The following is a 19,047-nucleotide window of genomic DNA, read 5'->3' as shown; positions in this document are numbered from 1 at the left end:
GGTTTGTGTATCTCCAGCTAAACCTGCCCAAGAGGCCAAGTATCCATAATTTTAATTTTATGTACAGTACATGAAGTAAAAACAAGTGCTTACTGTGCTAATTCTTCCTCCTAACAGCATTCACAGGAATTTGATGTTCCCTTGGTGGAAAGTCTGGGTTCACCAGGGCTAAGGGGTTATGGCTAAATACAAATTCCAAAGCAGATTTGTCTCACCCAGGACACACTGCCTGCTCAGCAGGCATACCAGCTCAGTGAACAGGGAAGAATTTGTGCCCTTGCCCTACTGCCTCTTGGTAGCTGCTCAAATGCAGCCTTGTGCAGACTCAGTGTTCTGAGGAAATGAAGGACTGCCTGGGAATAAATGTTGATGCTGTAGATGTACAAGATCTTTATCCTTGGGGGGATATAAACAACACCAGTATGGAAGAGTCACATCTAGGTTTGATGTAGGCATGGGTTTATCTCTTTATGGTGGGCAAAATATATGGTCTTCCTTTACACTCTTCTTCAGCTATTTACTAGTTTTGTCTGGCAAAGAGTTCATTTTGTTCATAGTAGCTTGTGCAGTGTTCTGTTTTGGATTTGAGGTGAAAGGGGTTGAAAACAGAGGAATGTTTTAGTTATTGCTGAACCATGCTTGCCCAGCATCAGGGCTTTTTCTGCCCTGCCATCTGCCCCAACAATGAGGAAGCTGGGAAGACACAGCCAGGACTGCTGACCCCACCTGCCCAAAGGGAGATCCCAGTACCACACAGCACCATGCCCAACAAGAAGGTCTTGCAAGAAAGGAAGAAGGTGGGGGGAACATTTTGAGCTAGGTCATTTGCTTTTGTTATATGTGGCAGAGCCCTGCTCTTCTGGAGATGGCTGATGGGAAGTAGTGAATTAATTTCATATTTTGCTTTGCTTGTGGACACAGCTTTTGCTTTCCCTAGTAAACTGTTTTTATCTCAACCCATGAGGTTTTGCCCTTTTACTCTTCCAGTACACTTCCCCATTCCACAGTGGCTGTGTGGGGCTGAGCTGGGTTTAAACCACAAGGAGCTGGTAGACCACAATGGTCACTGACCTTTGCTAACCTTCTGGAGATCTATTTACACAGGTAGCCCAGAGCTCTTGTGCCTTCAGTAGCCATTGTCTCTGGTGCTAATGGTTAGCTTTGCTGTGGGCAGGCAAAGCAAGTGATTAAGGATTTAAGCAATAAGAGAGGTCAGCCATGCATCAGCTGTTCGTCATCCTTCGCTGTACTGTACACATGCAATGACCAGTCTCAGAAGCCCCAGGCATGATAGGTCTTGGCAGGCTGGACATAGCCACACCTGAGCTTGCTCAGCTGGGCTGCAAGGGCAGCCTTGAAACCCCTGCCCAAACAGCTGCTCATTAGGCTTGGAGGTGCTGGGTGTTCTGACTGAAAGCTGTTCTGCTGACAGTCGTGTTGGCTGGTATGAAGGGCTGGGTGGTTGGGCACTGAATATCCCTGAACTGGAAATGTGGCATTTGCAATACTTGGGTGATTAGTTTTAATGCCACATATTAGGCAGAGGAATATTGGCTAAGACAGGTGAGCAGTGCTAATTACATGGTGAAAGAATGCTGCAATCCTAATAGGCGGAAGCAGGCATGTGTTATATCTCAAATCTGTTGTTGCTGCACAGTGCTAGTGCAGATTGATCCTTCTGGTACTGTGCAGCTTTGGCTTCACTCACCTGTGACAATGCAGCTCTCTTCATGTCCTCTGCAAATGTCACTGACAACAAAAAGAAAAATCTCAGCATCTGACTGTATATATTGGAATCCATATCAGGAGGTGGTGTAATTATGTAAGAGGTGTTGTCCTGTTGTATTTAAAACATTCTGTGTAACGCCTATTCTGGGTGTTACACACAAGTCTTCTATAAATCCTCACCCATTTTCCTCATCAGCTCAAGCCTAGCTGAACAGGAAGGTTTGCATGTTGATTACCCTGTGAACAAGGATATAACCCTCGCCCCATCCTTGATGGAAATTCTTGCATTATAACTTGTTTCTGACAAAGTGAACATGTAACAAAAGTATTTTTTGCTTTGCCATGCACACCAACAATTTTGTGATGACTATGTTTGACAACTAATTGGCTTCTTACCAAAAGTGAAAACAATAGGCACCTATTTTCAGCTGGGAAAGCCACACTCAGTATGTTCCCTGGCCAAGATAAAGCACTGAAGCAGCGTGACACAAAGTGCTCCAAGCTCCCTCCAAGGCTTTTCTTTTTTTAACAGATCTGCTGATGAATTTGCCTTTTTTCTCCCAGGTCTCCGCTGTTCTAGGGCATTGACTATTGATTGAAAGTATGTTTTCCTACAGTTAGGTTTTTCTTTTGCACTAGAAAAAGTATCTAAGTGCATGTTGCTTCTTGTGGCTGTGTGTGTTACTAAAGGAGGTGTGCTCACAGACTTGGTGAGAGGTTGGAGAGTCCTGGAATGATGAAAATATGTTAGCTAGACTGAAAATGAAACCTTAGAAAATGTTTGACATGGCTCTAGTTATTGTTTCCTTGGTGCATACTATTGCTGTGTTTAATATGTGGAAACTGGTGAGAATAAATCAGATTGCTAGACAGATTACTGATACTTGAAATGCTAGCTGGTCTAACTGACAGAGGAATGGTAACATATCTTTACATATGCCCGTGGCTAAAAGAGAACAGTCACTCAGCCTTTGAACATTTGCAGAGATGTTTCCAAAATATACTTCTCAGACATGACTAAAGTTGGAAAAGACTTTTCAAAATCTCTATTTGTGGAATAAAAATGTGTATGTTTTTTCTAAGGTAGAATACAGTCTTCCATTTTACCTATTCTTTGTAAATGTGGCAATTTCTATTAAACTCAGTCGAGGCAGGATGTTTAAGTACAGAAACAAAAAACAAAATCAAAGTGGTTCCTGGTTCAAAGCATCTTTTGCAATACCTGTATGTTCTTGGAGTTCAGTTTCTTTCTCAGTACAACAGTCCTGATAGGTCATTTTTTTCCCCTTTGCCTTTCCTTTTGCTTGGTCTTCCCCAGTGGTAACAGCACACAAGGCAGATACTTAAAATCTTCAAGGTCACAAGGTTGTAGGAGTATTCATAGCCATGAGTCTCTTGGTGGTATGCCAGCATCTTTCTGAGGAAGGAGGCATAGCATAGATGAGAAGGAGCTGTGTAAGGAGCTGGATGGATCCCATTGCTGCTGGCTCCCTGGCAGGGGGGGAGAGCATGCACTGTCCCTGCATCCAGCTGTTTAGGATTGTTTATCTTGTGCTCCTGGTGTTTTGTTTAGTCAGTGATGATGCGTAAGATACAAATGGTTTTGACTTCCAGGCAGACAAAGTCCATGAAGCAACCAGGAGTCCCAAACATTTGTTGCTGGCAGAATGCTAAATACACAATAGCAACACCTACTTGTGTAGGTGGCAATTAATCACATCAATCAACCAGATCAGCTAGCAAAGCTTTTTTTTACCTTTTCTTTCCTTTTGTTCCTTGTCTCCTCCCACCTTCTTGTTTCCTGGTTGTTGCTCCTGCTGGCAGTAGAGCTGGATTACTTAAACCCTGTGTCACCTCTTCTCTGCTGGCCTGACCATTTAATGCTCTCAGCCCAGTTTATCAGGGGACACTCAGCCTACCTTTGAGCACGGATTTCTTCTCTTTCTCTATTTCTTAGAGAACTGACCCAAAACTACTGCCTGTGGGCCCGTAGACTTATATGTGCTGTACCCATTTGAACAGCCCTCCTGGAAATTGTTGAACTCATTGATTTAGCTAAATTTGATGGAGCAATAGAATTTTCAAATTTCCTATGGCTTTTCTAAAATAAATGTGCAGAGGAAAAAGTAAATTAGTCACAGGGAAAAGTACCATCGCAAACTCTTTTTTTATTAGGTATCTGTAATGAGCATGCAAGAAAGACTTTCTGAGACATGGAAAAACCATCCTTCAAAGCCTGGATAAACACCAGTGGTAATTGCTTGAGACACACAAGCCTTAGTTTTGTTAGTTTTGTTTTGCAGGCTTTTTTTTCCTTTTTTTATTTAATAGAAATGGGATGGCAATTTTTTATCAAAGCTAAGAAACGTTTTTTTTTTTAATTGGAGGACTATTTTCCTAGTCCTCCAACTTTTCTTGTTCAGACTAGGTTTTAGGCAAACACTTACCAATGTGAAGTGTTAGAGATTGCAGGGACTGGTGCTTGCAGAAACATGCAGAATCGAAGCCAGTAGGTGAAGTGACTGTGGCGGCTGATAGAGAAGAAAAGATGACCCACTGGAGGAATTTAAAATGTCTTTAAACTCCAGACTATGGTTTTCCCAGAAAGTGGAAATACTGAATAAAAAAGAATTCTTATTTCTTGGTGGATTGTTATTATAAAATGCATGCAAATTTTATGTGGCATGAATAATTAAATATTAAAAAAAAAAATCTCAATATTAGAACAGTGCCCAGTTCTCCTTTCCACATACGCTATTTCAGGTTCCTTCATTTTTTACCTCATAGTGGGATCCTAGGGCTGCTTTTTATCATAATATCTATGCTGCCATCTTTTCTGGAGCTGAATTCAACCCATTACTGATATCAAGAATCTGGCTGGTGATCTGGTGGGATCAACCTTTCCTCTAGCCCTGAATCCACTTGCATCTTTTACACCTCGTGGAAGAGCAACATAACAGGACTGACCTTTGAAGAAAAGAAAGTAAATAGTGTAAAAATGTCCTCCTGAAATTGTGCTCTCTTACACAAAGAAATGGCTGTGCCATGCCAGACTAAGTTTTCTTCTATCTCTGAACCCTGTCTCCAAAGGTTTTAAATGTGGATGTCCAAGGAAATAGTGTATGGAGAGGGCAAGCAGTGATAGGCTTCCAGCTTCCTGTGATTTGTGGTTGTGAGATTTCTGAACCAGAGATTAAGTCTTTGTACAATTATACAATGATATGAAAAATTCCAGTTGTAAAGGCGTATCTATTAGCATAATAAAACATTAATTAATTATCAATGCAATTCTCCTGTACTTGCCAGGGAAGAGCTGTTTTATCTCCCTGGTGGTGGTAATCAATTACCACATAATAGGCTAAGACATATGAGAACAAGGAAAAAAAAAAACATGCAGGAAATGTGCAGGTGGGAGATTTTTGCCACTGTCTGTAGCAGGGCAGATAATTTATTTCCATGCAGATTACAAGTTTTGAGCAGTAGTATCTTGCATCTTTTGCATAAGCTTAGGCCAGTTTTACAGTCAGCCTGATTTGTGGGTACTCAGAGAATGTAAAATTGTGGCTTTATGTGGTCCTTGTGTGAAGCTGAGGAAAGTGAAGAACTTCACTTGGTGGTTTAAGTGCATAAGAACCTCATATTTAGGCTGGAAGGCTTGAGGTGCATGTTCCCACTCAGTGTGCAACCAAGGGAGGGTTTCAAGCTACCCTGATCTTCAGGTACTTGGTAATACACAGGTTGTCTTGAGGGGCAGCAGAAATTGTTTCTCAGTAGCTCACAGGTTATTTTTGAAACTTAATACATTTAATATCTTTAATGGCTTAGGCAGAAATTGACACTGCAGGACACTGTGGACTTGCAACACAGTATGCACTAGCTTTTAGTATATTAAATAGCTCATTTTAATTCCGTCCTAAAATGGAATCCTTTGCATCTTTCATGTTCATTACATAAGAAACAACCATAAACCATGACCTTAGTCCTTGACACTGGAAAGCACGTTGAATAAATATCTCTCTTCATTGTGGTCCTTGGCAATAACAGGTTTAATTTAGTTAATTTAGAGTTTAAGTTTATTTCTGTATAAGTTAGAACAAAGGCTGCATGTTTCTCAAAGCTTAAAACTTCACTACAAAAAAAAAGAATTTCCTAGATTAGAATAGCTGATCCAAAGCATAGGAACTTTTTGTCTATTGTATTGATTTTATAGTAGATCCAGTTAATGCTCCAGGGTCAGATAACGTAGTCAGATGAAGAGTGATGAAGTAATAAAGACTAAAATGATGACATTCCAGGTTTTCATTTCTTCAATGATTGGTTAAAGTGTCAGTGGTTTTTCCAGTGATTTTTAAAATTTCAGTAATTTATTGCTCCATATCAAATCTCTAGCTCCACTTGAATGGCAGTGGCTTAAGAATTCATCATATTTTAGACTTCTCTGCTAACCAGAGTATAAGTAAAAAAAACCCCAAACCAACCCACCAAAAGAAAAACTAAAAAAAAAAACAACCCACCAGAAACACTCAAAAAAAACCACCCAAAAAAACAAACAAAAAAAAAAAACTGAAAACCCCAAAATAAAAAACACTTGTAGAAGCCTTTATCTTAAGAATGACTTAAATCACACAAGGGCGCAGCTGCAGTTTTGAAGGAGTATTGCATCCATGTTTGGTAAAACACTTGCTGTCTACTGTTGTAGTGTGTTTTTATATTTTGTAATACTTTGAAGTAGTTTTGTTTTGTATCCCCATATTTTTCCCAAATAGTTTATCCCAGACTGTACCCCCCTCCCTTTACCTGTGTTATCCCTCTCACGGGATGAGATCATCCCCAAACCCCCACCCTGGCTCTCTGTCAATCACTCAGCATTCCATCCCCATCATCCAGAAGTTTCAGTCCAGGTCATCGAGTGATCAGCCAGAGGCCAGGGGTCAGCCCCCCAAGCCTTGCCCCATACGCTGTCCTAAATGTCTATCCCCCAGCATCCATCCCTTAGGGTCACTCATTGGTTGATGAAATGTTATCCACTTTTGGTTTCCACCTCCCTTTAAATGTAACCTTGGCACATCTCCCTGCGCTCTCGGCAGGAGGCCCCTGAGGTGCAGGAGCTCCTTTGGGATCCTAATAAAACCTTGGATTAACCCCTGCTAAGAGTCGGCCCTTTCTCTTCTACCGATGTCTCTGGTGTCTCTTGTGCTGCAAAGGCGCCAGCCCAGGTGCCCTCAGTACCCTCGGGGCACACACAGAGAGTGTCTCCCTGCTGTCAGCCCAGGTGCCCTCAGCACCCTCGGGGCACACACAGAGAGTGTCTCCCTGCCAGCCCAGGTGCCCTCAGCACCCTCGGGGCACAGAGAGTGTCTCCCCACTATCAGCCCAGGTGCCCTCAGCACCCTCGGGGCACACACAGAGAGTGTCTCCCTGCCAGCCCAGGTGCCCTCAGCACCCTCGGGGCACACACAGAGAGTGTCTCCCTGCTGTCAGCCCAGGTGCCCTCAGTACCCTCGGGGCACACACAGACAGTGTCTCCCTGCTGTCAGCCCAGGTGCCCTCAGTACCCTCGGGGCACACACAGAGAGTGTCTCCCTGCCAGCCCAGGTGCCCTCAGCACCCTCGGGGCACACACAGACAGTGTCTCCCCCCAGCCCAGGTGCCCTCAGCACCCTCGGGGCACACACAGACAGTGTCTCCCCGCTGTCGGCCATGTCGGGGCTGCCCCCCGGTGTCTGCCGACTTGGGACTGGCCCAGGGCTCCTGAGAGGCTCGCAGAAGGACCAAGACAGCAGAATTCATTATCAGCAAAATTTATAAAAGCACCCTCATGACAATGCTTTAGCAGATTTTGTCCAGCAACTCTGCAGTCTCCGCCTGACTTTGATATGGAAGGCTACCAGAGGCACTCAGTGGTGAAGTTGGCCAGGTCAGCATGCCTACTACAGAGTCCCTGACTTGAAGCATCTTTCAGATACTTTGGGCTGTCATCTCCCTTTGCTCTTCACATCTATGTACTTTTTAAGGTCATTTGTAAACTGAAGAATTCAGAATCTCATGTCTGGAACTCAGCACAAGGGGCTGCCATACTGCTGAACTAGCTTTTTTGATACCCTTTTTTCTCTCTCCAGATTAGATGATGTTGCTTCCACTAAAAAGGTTGATTCACTTCAGTGATTGACGGGAAGGTGAGCAACAGATTTGAAAGCTTCAGAACAGAAATCCCTTTACGAAATCAGGCATGTTCTGCTTTTAACAAAATTAGGTCCTCCAGTTCTATCAGGGATTAACATTTTTGTAACTCAGAAGATGGTGTACAAAAAAGAATTTTTTTTATGGTGCTGTTAACAGCTAGCAGTGCCAAAGTAGATTATGCCATTATTTGCTTAAAAGAAAAACAACACTTGAAATCTGACCTTAGTGAAGTATTTGTACTGTGTTCAACTGTTGAAACATAAGATCAGAACACAGCTATATAAGTGGTAAAATGGATATTCTTATCCATTTTATATCTTCTACCAGTTAATTACTGCTTGTGAATTTTGTAACAATTTTTTCTCCCTTAAATTCCAATAATTCAGTGCATTTCCGTGTCAGAGGTTTGTCCACTGATCTAGCAGCAGTATTTCTATAGGAATATAAATCTGTTTTACTGATGTTCACAAAGGAAGGCTAAGAGAGTGCAGCTTGGTCTGAATAACCAGTGAGAAATGTGCTGCTTTTTCATTCTCTCCTCTCTCTCACCTTGTCCTCCAGCCCATCCCAGCAGAAGTAGCACTCCTTTTAAGTTCTCCACTTCTTGGCAAGATGTAGGACAGAAGTCTAATGCATATCTAGAGTCCCTTTAGGACAAATAAATTTTAAGTTATAAAGCTCTACCAACCACACAGCCAAGGAGCAAGGATCTCTCCAGTCTATCCATCTCTTTCTTTGCAGACTTGTAGAGAATCCTGAAGTCCATTCAGAGACCAAAGGGAGTGTGCTGTTGCTGGAAAAAGAGAGGAGATTCAAAGACAAGGGGCTTCATGATGCTGTGATTCTGTATGAACACAAAGGTAAGCATCTTGGCACTACCCGTGAGTTTTTTGTGATCCCTGCTTCATCCTTTTGTTTTCTAGAACAGAGAAGGAGGAATATGCCCTCAAACAGTGTAAAGCATATATTCCTAAACTCCTTGTCTCCTCCCACCATTTATTTCTTTCCTGCTTAAAATGCCCACACTTCTCTTCCTAGTGCATTTATGTTTAGAGGGTGACATTTCATTGTGTCTTATGTTTAATAATTTTGTCTCTAAATGGATGCAAGATAATTTGTAGAGGAACACACCTGTTTCTGTTGGTTTGCATATTTTTCTTGTACATAAAAAAATCTGGGAACCATTTTCTTTGAAAAGATTATTTTCAAAGTGTCCTTCTCAAGATATTTCAGGCCGTAATTTTGAAAATGCCCTGGTGGACTTGCCTTCAGAATTTTTATTGCTCTCTCCCTCATGTGACAGTCACTCATGCAGACAAGCTTTCTGTATTTTTCCAAGTTCCCTTGATCTTCAAGAAAGATGGAACAAGTAGTGGAGTAACAAGGAGTTAGTTTGTGATATTTGCAGATGAGGAGTAAATGAGGAATTTCTGGTACCTGATGTTTGAGAAGGAATTGTGAGAATTCATAAAGCAATGAATTCTCTGATAGAAAGGTACTCTAGTTAGGTTTTGCAATGGGCACAAACTTCAAGCCTCAGTTTTATTATCTGCAACAGTTTTGATCAAATTGCTGAGAAAATACAGGTAAGATTTCTAATGACACAAACCCAAGGAAATATATCACTGAAATGAGAACACCAAAATTTCCGTTTAGTCTAAAATGCCACCCAAAGATGCTTTTCCAAAGACTTTCTGGTTCTCTCTTGGAAACCTTACAAGCTTTTGTTTTCCCTCGGGACTTCTAGAATTTCCCTGTTTAGACTGGAGGGTCTCTGAAGCGGAGGCTGTTTTGCTAAACTGTGTGTACAGCACCTTACACAATGGACCTCTGATCACAGCCTGCATCTCCACGTTTTGGCAATGCAAATAAATATATGAACAACTGTCCCTTGAACAGGAAGGAAAATAAAAATCAGATTCCCCAGAGAGTTGATGCATATATGGTAACCGGTCTCCTATCATAATAATGTTGTATTTGTTGAAATCCAAGATTTACTAGATGTTCAGCTTTCTTAGCATGGCAGAAGTACTCTCCCATTTTGTCTTATATCCTTGTGCAGAAGTTTTTTTCTTGTTTGCTTTTTGTCCTGTTTTGCCTGACAGTAGGGGAGACTTTGTTTTAGTAACATTTGTAGCCATCACTTTGATCTGCAGCAGGAAAGCTCAAGGTCGGCTTCTTTGCCCATAGGGAAACAGATGAGATCAGAATATGCCAGTTTTAAAAACCTCACTAGATTTGCTCTAGAAGAACTAGTTCTTGTTCCTTAGTTAATTGCAAATTACATCTTTATTTTAACAAAAATGTTACGTTTTCTACACATGATTATTCATTTGTGAAAGCTGGAGGCCGATTTCCATTTATTCCTGACACACATGAGGTTCTTTGTTCCTTGTAAATAAAAGAAATAGTGTAGTTTCCAAAGTCTCATTTACTGCAGGTTTTTGTGCTTGCTTGTTTTCTAATGTTCCTCTGTCATAGTGTTTGTTAGCAAAATCGTCACTCTTGACAAGTATTTCCAAAAATGTATTGTTATAGGCCACGGTAGCACAATATCAGATTGGGTGTGGGTAGAAAAGGTTTCTTTGTTTCAGCTAGCGCTGTGCAACTGCATCAGTGATGGTGACTAAGCTGATTTCAGACCAGCTTCCCTCTTTCCTAACAAGGGAGGAAGTGGGACTTATTCAAGGAGAATCAAGGGGAGGAACACCAGAGGAGCAGAAGAAGGCCATGCCAATTCTATCGGCATCTCCTGCCACAGCCCTTGTGGTGACTGGGCACAGAAGCACAGGCAAATGTGCTTTGCCCTCAGTGTTTAGCCTATGGAGCAATGTGTGCTCCATCTCCTGCACCAGGATTTTGCAGTCACAGGAAGGGCTCAAGTAATGGTGTTTCTATTAATCATTGAGTCTTCTGATGGGCAAAAAAGTCTGTATGTAAGTCTGAATGTGCTGAACCACCCAGCTCTTTGGTGGTAGCTGCAAGTGACTGGATATTGCAGCACACCTTAAGAAAAAGATGGCTGTGTGGCTTGCCATAAAAACTGAATGTGCAAAACAGAGTGTGGTGGCTCAGCCCTATCCCCTGTGCACCCATTTGTGCTTGGCTGGGCCTGCAAGGCATTTCCCTGTTTCTACTTGTTTGCTCTGGAAATGGGGGGGAAAGTCTGTCCACATTCCTTCTCCCATACACTTTGACTATTCAAGGCAGCCTGGAGTTTCACATGATAGACACAAATGGCTGGAGAAGGATCCTCCTCATTGCCAGCTTTCCTCTTCCAGATATTTCCTCCTTGCCTCTACATGTGAAATGAGCAGTTTGCAGGAGTACAGAAAATTATATGGGCTATAAGGACTCAGCAGGTGCTGAGAAGAGTTTTACAGAAATACCTTTTTAAAGTTGAAAACAAATTTTCTTTGACCTTTTTAATGCCCTGTTTGTGCTTGTTTGCCACTGGTGTTCATGTTGGTGCAATTTGGGACTGGGGGGTATAGGAGTGGTCATAGAATAATAATTAAATTTGAGTATTTGCAGCAAGGCTTTTCATTAGCACCAGAGAAGTGACTGACTATAAGAGAGAACCTTAAGGCATCATGAAAGCAAAAACAAAACAGTTATGTCCAGTCAGAACAACTCCAGTTGTGAATTTAGATTTTAACAATCCTTACAAAGTGTTCAGTCATTATTAACAAAATGATGTAATAATAATAATAATAATTTTGCTTGAATAAATATGAGAACTCTGGAGTAGGTGGCTGCCAACAGTAATATAGTCTCTTTCCTATTGTTCTTTCATCAAATGTTATCATATTGTGTATTAGCTGGTTACCAAGGTAATCTATGATTATAAACAGAAGAGTTTCTTGATCCCATCATAGGAAAAAAAGGAAGTTATTCATAATTGTCTTCACAATTTATGGACTATATAATGTGATGTGGTTGAAGCCCTCTAAGATAGTACCTTTCAGTCTTCTTTCCCCCAAAAGCATGTGCCAAACATTTAGATTTTTGTCGTGCTGGGAAACTACAGAACATACCCATGTGAGTCGCTCAGAAGAAGAAGTACATCACTTTTCTTTGAAAGAACATTTGTATTTGCTGGCAAACTTTGTCTTGAACAAACATTGCGAAACTTTGGTTTGGGCAGCCATTCAAGAATACCCCAAAATCTGTTCACTGGGAAAGATTCCTGTGTTCGTGCAGCAGTTTCTAGATCAATGCAGTCTCTCTCAAGAATGAGGGTATTTATGAAGGTAGCTTTAAAAAAAAAGTCTATCTCAAAACTCTAACTGTTCTAGTTCTAAAATCCAGAAAGCAAATAAGCCAGCTCTTAAGGAGTGTGCCTGGCAGGTACCAGTGAGTTAGATGGTAGCGTGACTTTCACATGAACTTCCTGTAGATAATTCAGCCTTACAGCAAATCCTATAATTCTCTCCTCTTATCCATCTCAAATATTGCAATAATTGCAAATATGACTTGGGCATTTCGTGAGGCATTAATCATCTTTATCAGATATTTGGCTTCAGAAATTATTTTGTAATGCTGTTTACTTTGTTACTCAGAGATGGGTTATTATGGAGCAGTAGTGTTGGCCATGGGAAAAGGCTGAAAGGAGGTGAAAGACTTTACCCTTTACATTAAGAAGCATTGTGGAATGATTATGTGGCTAGGTGTGCACTTTCCAAGGCAGCTATGCCTATTCCTTGCCATCAGACAGTGAATAACGGTCCCATGGTTTGTTGCTACATTTGGTTTTCCATCCAATTTTGCTTTCCACCAAAGTCAGGACACCTGCAAGGTGTAACTTCATTGGGAAAACTAGCACCCATCAGCCATGAGATGAATTTAAAAAAAGGAATACAACTTATAACTTGGACTCTTGCATCCTGTGGTGTGTGTATATGATGCTTATGACTGACTCCAAATCCTGGCCTTGACTGGAGGTAGATGCAGAACAAATCCCAATTGTTCAAATCCCAGCCTGGGTGTCTGCCCTGCTGCAACTGCAAGGTTACTTAATTGAATTTAATGAGGTTGTCCATATGCAGCACAGTTGGCAGATAGTTGCCAGAAGCATCTGGTGAGCTCTCCTGAAATTCTGCTCCATAGGGGCTGAGTTTCTGTCACCAGCAGTGGGTCAGGCTACCACAGAGCTTCTGTGTAGGAGGGTCACAAAACATTTTTTCCCAGGGGAAAACCAACCTAACTCTCTGCTCTTGAAACAAACTAGTTAGCCAATTTGGAAGAGCTGTCCAGACTTCTCCCCAGATATCTGCATTTAAACTTGCAGTTCAGCATGTTATATAGAGTTAATATCTCCTGCAACATGTGGGTGGAGTGTCCTCTGATTTTTGCTGTGATTGAGTAGACAGGCGTATTGCAGCCCAGTTGTGTTTAGCATTACTTTTTACATAGAACTTATGGCTGAGATTTCTAGCATTCTAGCAGTGAATTTAACTCTAGGAGAGTGTGGTTTATCCTCCATACTCACATAATCCTCCAGCAGTGTGTGGAAGCCATGAACTAGACAGTGAAGCAAAATCAGCTTCTTCTTCAGCCTGCATTCCTTCCCTGCCCCTGCCCTGCTCTGGATGAGTCTTTGAAAAATTAATTCCCCCACAATTCCTCCCCAGATTAAACTGGTACTAAAACATGTTAAAAATAAAAGGAGCCATTTTTCCAATCCTCTGGAGATTAGTTATTAACCTATGTGATAGGTAAAGGCTAGAATGCATGAGTGTTTTAATGTTGATGTGTGATTAAACTGTGAATATGAAGTGGGGTGGTTTGGTTTTGCTTTTTTTTTTGTTTTTTCTTTTTTTTTAAAGAAATGTTATCTAATCTTGTTTCAGAGTTTAAGAACAGCCACAGGGAAATGAGAAGCATATAATCTGCAGTTCTGAATATTTTATCACCTTAAAATAGAGATGGCTGGTTTCTACAGAATTTTTTGGTTTCACATTCAGGTGTCTTCAGAAATCCTTTGTAAAAAGGATTTCTCATTTTCTCATTCCCTTTCTTTCTTGGTTTGTTATTAAAATAAAGTAAAATACATATATACATCTTTTTCACTGCTCTAACAGTTCTGTCTTGTTAAGAAAATGAAAACAACCTTGATGAATGAGCTTGGGAAATTGACAGACAGGGAAAAGCAAAGGTTGGTTTTGCTTGTGGGCCATGAGCTGGCTGGCCCTGCAAATCTGAGTGAACTTGCAGTGCTTTTTTTACAGTGGGACTTGCAAAGCTTAGCTGATTCTTATAAAATATTTCTTGCTCAGGGTTCATGGAAGATAAAGTTTGAAGAGAAGGTTCTTTATTTAAAAAAGTGTTATATTAAAGCATGAAACATTTGCAGTATCAAGAAGGTTCCTTCAGAATGATGGAAATTCCCCTGTCTCTCATCTTTGGGACCATCTTCTGTTGCTTAGGCTTGGGGAGTGTGTCTTTCAGGATCATTCCAATCAGAGGGGAACTACTGCAGCATCACTATGATTTTAGTATATTGGCTACATTAGTCTCTGTTCCAGAGAACCATGAGGCTTAGTTAGCAGCCTGGCAATACTTTCCTGTAAGAAACAGCATAGTTCTCATATCTATGTGTGCCTAGTGTCCTGCATTTGGGGATGATGAAGTATTTTCTGCCTCTGAGAAGAGATAGATGAATACCAAACCCAGAGGGAAAGAAACATTCCAGAACTTGACTATGAGGGATAGTTGCAGAAAAAGGATGAAAAAGTGCGTCTGCAAATAGGACAACTTCTAAAGGAAGAAATACATGCTTGTGCAAGAAACCTGCATATTGGAGAAAAGTAGATCACACAGAAAAAGGTGCAAAGAAACAGATATGGAAACAGAGCATATGGATTCTGCTAGCAAAATGGAAAACCAAATATATATATATATATTTATATTTATATTTATATTTATATTTATATTTATATTTATATTTATATTTATTAAAATATTTAGGACTATGACAAAGTCTGTAACAGAAGATGATAGGGGTGGTGTTTGCTTGTTTATAGGAGCAGAGTGAAAGGCTGGAAGAAAGCAGGGCTAAAACTAGTGGGTATAGTGCTGCCTCTCATTAGTTAAAGGGAGTTTTTCATTCTCTTTCTTGCTGCTCCTCCATTTACAAATCATGTTGCCTTTCTAGGCTGTCTTGCATCATTTGGCTTCTTCTCACCACGTCTTGCTAGCCTATCAAATATTTGTATAAATTCTAAGTGCAATACTGCTGAAATTTCAATCCCCTGAGAAACTTGTGCCAGTGATGATCACAAGCCAATTATCAAAACTAGAACCTTGCAAGACAGGTAATTATTCCAACTTAAAAAAAAATTTTAAAAATCTAGTTTTAAATTAAAAATCACTGCCCTACACTATTTAGCCAAGAAAGGGCTTCATACCTATAGATTTCATTGGTAGTATGGTGTTTAAACAGAATTTAGGATTCTATTTACCTTTATCACAAGGTTCATCACTTTGTGACAATTAATGTTGTAATCATATGCTAAGTTTTTATCCCTTATTTTATAAGTGAAATTGGGAATTACTGATAAATAAATATTTCCATAAAATATTTTTTCTTTTGTAGTTTTCCAATTGGGAAGTTGAAATTGATATGTAAAATGGAAGAAACATGGGTTGTTCTAACAAAAATGGAAATCAATTTGAGCCAGTTTTGGTGAAGTTTATTTGCTCAGTATTTAAGCTGGAAACTTCTACACTTTCCATCTGGCTTCTTTCAACAGTTGTGTGTTGTAGTAATCAAGTATTTTGACAGCTGAAATTCTATGAAAATCCTATCCATTCCCAACTGGAGGAATAATACCAGGTATTTCATAAAACTTGAAAGGGTGATGTTTTCTTAAAACATCAGGATATGAGGGAGAGAACCAAAAGAGAAACAATAAAGGAAATTTCTGCCCCCTCTTTGATGGAAAGTTCCACATGTTCATCTCTAGAAGAAGCAGAGCACAGGTAAACTGGCCAGATTCTTATGTAATCTTGGAACATTTCTTGTTCCCATTCTCTGCTTTCAGAATTTGAAATTGTTCAGAGCCACTATTCTCATGTGAACAGAAAAGTTATTTTAATGTGTGTTTATTATAAACTATGATTTTTTAATTTTTATTTTTGCCCTTTCTTGCTTTTTAAAATTCATTGTTCCTCAGTGATCTGATCCTTCCTTCTCAGTAACGTTTGGTGTTGGGGCACTCAATTAATTATAGAGAAGCAGCACTTGCCAAGAAGAGTCAGGTATTGCCCAAAGGTGGTAGTACTGATTCAGAAAGTGGCTCTCCCTTGTGAGTCAGGATGCAAAAAGTCATTTTGCTGTTCGTCCTTTGGATGAAAAAGAAGTTTCGATGTTTAAATGCAGCTAGATACAATTAACATCATAGTGCCCTTGAGGTGAAAGTGACTAATCTCTGTTTCAAAGGACTCCAGACATCTTGCACGGTGTGAAGGTGAAATAGGCATTGCAGCACTAACAGTGGGGTTAACATAGATGATTACCACAAAAAGGCACATGAAAGTTACTGCTTTTCTTCCCCCTCCCTCCAGCCTCCTCCTACATTGCAAATAGCACACAAAGGTCACCTGCAGAACATTGTGGCTGGGTTTGGGTTTGTTTGTTTGTTTGGGCTTTTAAATTATTATTTGTTTATTTGCTTTTCTGGATAGAAAAATTAAACAAGGAAGGAACATTGAGGGCAAAGGAGTTGAAATTCTTGGTTTCTGTCTGTTGCTGCTTTTGGTTTTTGAATCCCACTGGCAAAATTCCGAGGTCTGACTCCTACTTCTAAGCTCATGGTGAGCCCAAGTGTCCTTTCCAATATACTCTGCTTAGTAAAAACTAAATAGCTAAATGTCAAAGAACAAAGCTGTAGTTGTTTCCTATTTTTTTTTTAATTTTTTAGTGCTAATTGGCCATTACTAGCCACCGTTATTTTTTTGCTCTATGTTTCTGATCATTTCTAAGATCCACCTTGGTAGGTTAGTTGAATTGTCTTACCCTGATTGCAGGTTAATTATGACTGAGGGTTATGGAATCAGTTGCCCAGCAGAACTTCAAATGTGCAGTCACTTCAATGTGCAGTGACTTTTAAAAGCCATCTTTTCATCTGAAAGACATCTATTCATTGAAAAAGATTGAATAAATTAAAATGCCTTCTCCAGTTATTAACTGAATGCTGTCCTTAATTACTGAAATATTATTGTAAAACTATTTTCCAAAAATAAAGGAAGATCTTGCTCTCTGAAACAGTTTTACTAAGAAACTAAGAAGTAAGAAGTAGCCACACAGAGAGCCAGATACAGAGGGAGGGCTGATAGATTGGACTGGAGTAAAGATATTTTGTCAGCCCTTGTTACCACCACATTGCATGCTTGTTCAGTCCATATATACTTAAATACAGGACATCTTAATGTCATTCTGTACTGGCCAGAGCTACCAAGGCAGCTATGAATGTGGCCAGAATATTTGGCACATCCATCCTCTCCCTTATTCATTATGGAGCTGTGATTGACAAAACCAGGAGAATTTCCACTGAAGCCGTGCATGATAAAAGATGAATGTGTGCTTTCCTCTGTGGAGTGGTTCTGAGCATGTGCAAATATTTCCAAAGGAAGTCCTATGGACTGCTTGGTCATCATTCCTAATCCTCTGTAAAAACACCACTTCACTCTTTTCTTGATGTGTTGGCATTTGTTGGCTTTCTACACATGGATGCATGGACTGGAGATGGGTATTCTTCCAGGCAAAGCATGATTAGTTGTTTCTTGTTGATCAGCTGTTAGTTGTTGCATGTTGCATGTTGTTAGTTGTTTGGTGGTTTCTCTGGCCTGCAAACCCTTCTTTTCCTGCAGGATATATGTAAACAGGTTGTGTCCTACTGTCAAATGCAACAGCTTCCATGAGTAGCAGAGGCCCCCTTGCTTGCCCACAGCAGCCAGCATCCGTGCTGCAGGGGGGAGGGATGCACAACTGTGAGCTGGACTTGCATCGTGTCCTTTGGAACATTTATGTTCTTCTGGGCTGCTAAGGAGCAAGCTGTAACAATTTTTTCTTTCTAACATATCTGGCTTGTACATTTATGCTGTCCTTTTAGCTTAAAAGCTGTTCTCAAGGGCAGGGTTTCTTAACTCTCAGCTTTTGCAGGGCACAGTAGAGTTAACCAACCACACATCACACCCACAGTGGATATGGCATGCACAAGGTGACTACAAAACCAGCATTGGCTCAGGCTATTTATAGTCTTTTCTACAGTGTGATATTTGCAATAGTTTGTACAAAATACAGGTGCAGAGTGGTTTCCTACTCCTGCTGTTAAAGGGATGAAAGCTCATGGGTATCAGCATCTATGGTAAAGTCAGCATGAAGCACTCTAGAAAAGCACCTTTGCTTTTGTCTGATTTCCATTGCTGTGTGATTCTCTGTTCTGTACTAACAAAAGGCACCATAAGCATGATGCCCAAAACTCCAAATATTTGGGTCTAGTAAAACAGCACAAGAAGCTGCAGCCAGCACAGGATTAGCTAGAAATTCGGGAAGATGTGAAAACTGGGAGAAGCTTGTGGTAGCATTGCTAAAGGAGCTTCTTCAAATGGATAAAAAAATACCCAGCATTGGTCATAAAAGGCTGCAAATAGTTAGTAGGAAGAAATAAAAGTCTCAAGAATTGCAGATTAATAACTCCTGATTCAATCAAGTGTATTAGTCTGGCTCACAATTTTTAAGGGTTCACTTTTTATTTAAGGACCCATAATTCAAAAGTTTCAGTGTATGTATTGATGGGAATGGATGTGAGATGCTGCTCTCTAGGAACTGAAGATAAAAACATATTAAAGTTGCCAACTATGAGTGGCAGAAGTTGTTCAGGGCTGTGTTTTTGGCTCCTGAAGAGGATTAAAATTCCATCACTTGATTCTGGTAAAGATAAAATATTCCAATCCAGACTGGCTTTGGTCTTCTTCTGCTGTGTGTTCCTTAACATGATATAAATCCCTCCACTACAGTTTAACCTAAAGACACTTTGGCAAGCTGCTGTTTTGTTGTACTCAGTGATGCTGAAGACTGACTTGGTGTCTCTACGGGAAAGCATTTGCATTTCTAACTTCAGTCCTCCAGGC

The 19,047-nt window shown here is 40.5% G+C and overlaps 1 long non-coding RNA gene across 1 annotated transcript in view; it reads left to right on the top strand.

Moving 5' to 3' along the window:
• Positions 1–7,844: 7,844 nt before the first annotated feature.
• Positions 7,845–19,047, top strand: part of LOC139600504 (uncharacterized) — a 50,975-nt gene continuing 39,772 nt past the window's right edge. Inside the window, exons 1-2 of the long non-coding RNA XR_011682581.1 lie at positions 7,845–7,904; positions 8,653–8,771. This is a non-coding gene — a long non-coding RNA (uncharacterized lncRNA). The remainder of the gene's footprint in view (positions 7,905–8,652; positions 8,772–19,047) is intronic.

Source organism: Agelaius tricolor, unplaced genomic scaffold (assembly GCF_023055355.1).
Source record: "Agelaius tricolor isolate 1412-34295 unplaced genomic scaffold, bAgeTri1.0.p SCAF_2, whole genome shotgun sequence".
Lineage (NCBI taxonomy): Eukaryota > Metazoa > Chordata > Aves > Passeriformes > Icteridae > Agelaius > Agelaius tricolor.
Note: the sequence above shows the minus strand (reverse complement) of the source record. Positions and strands in the feature narration are given on the sequence as shown.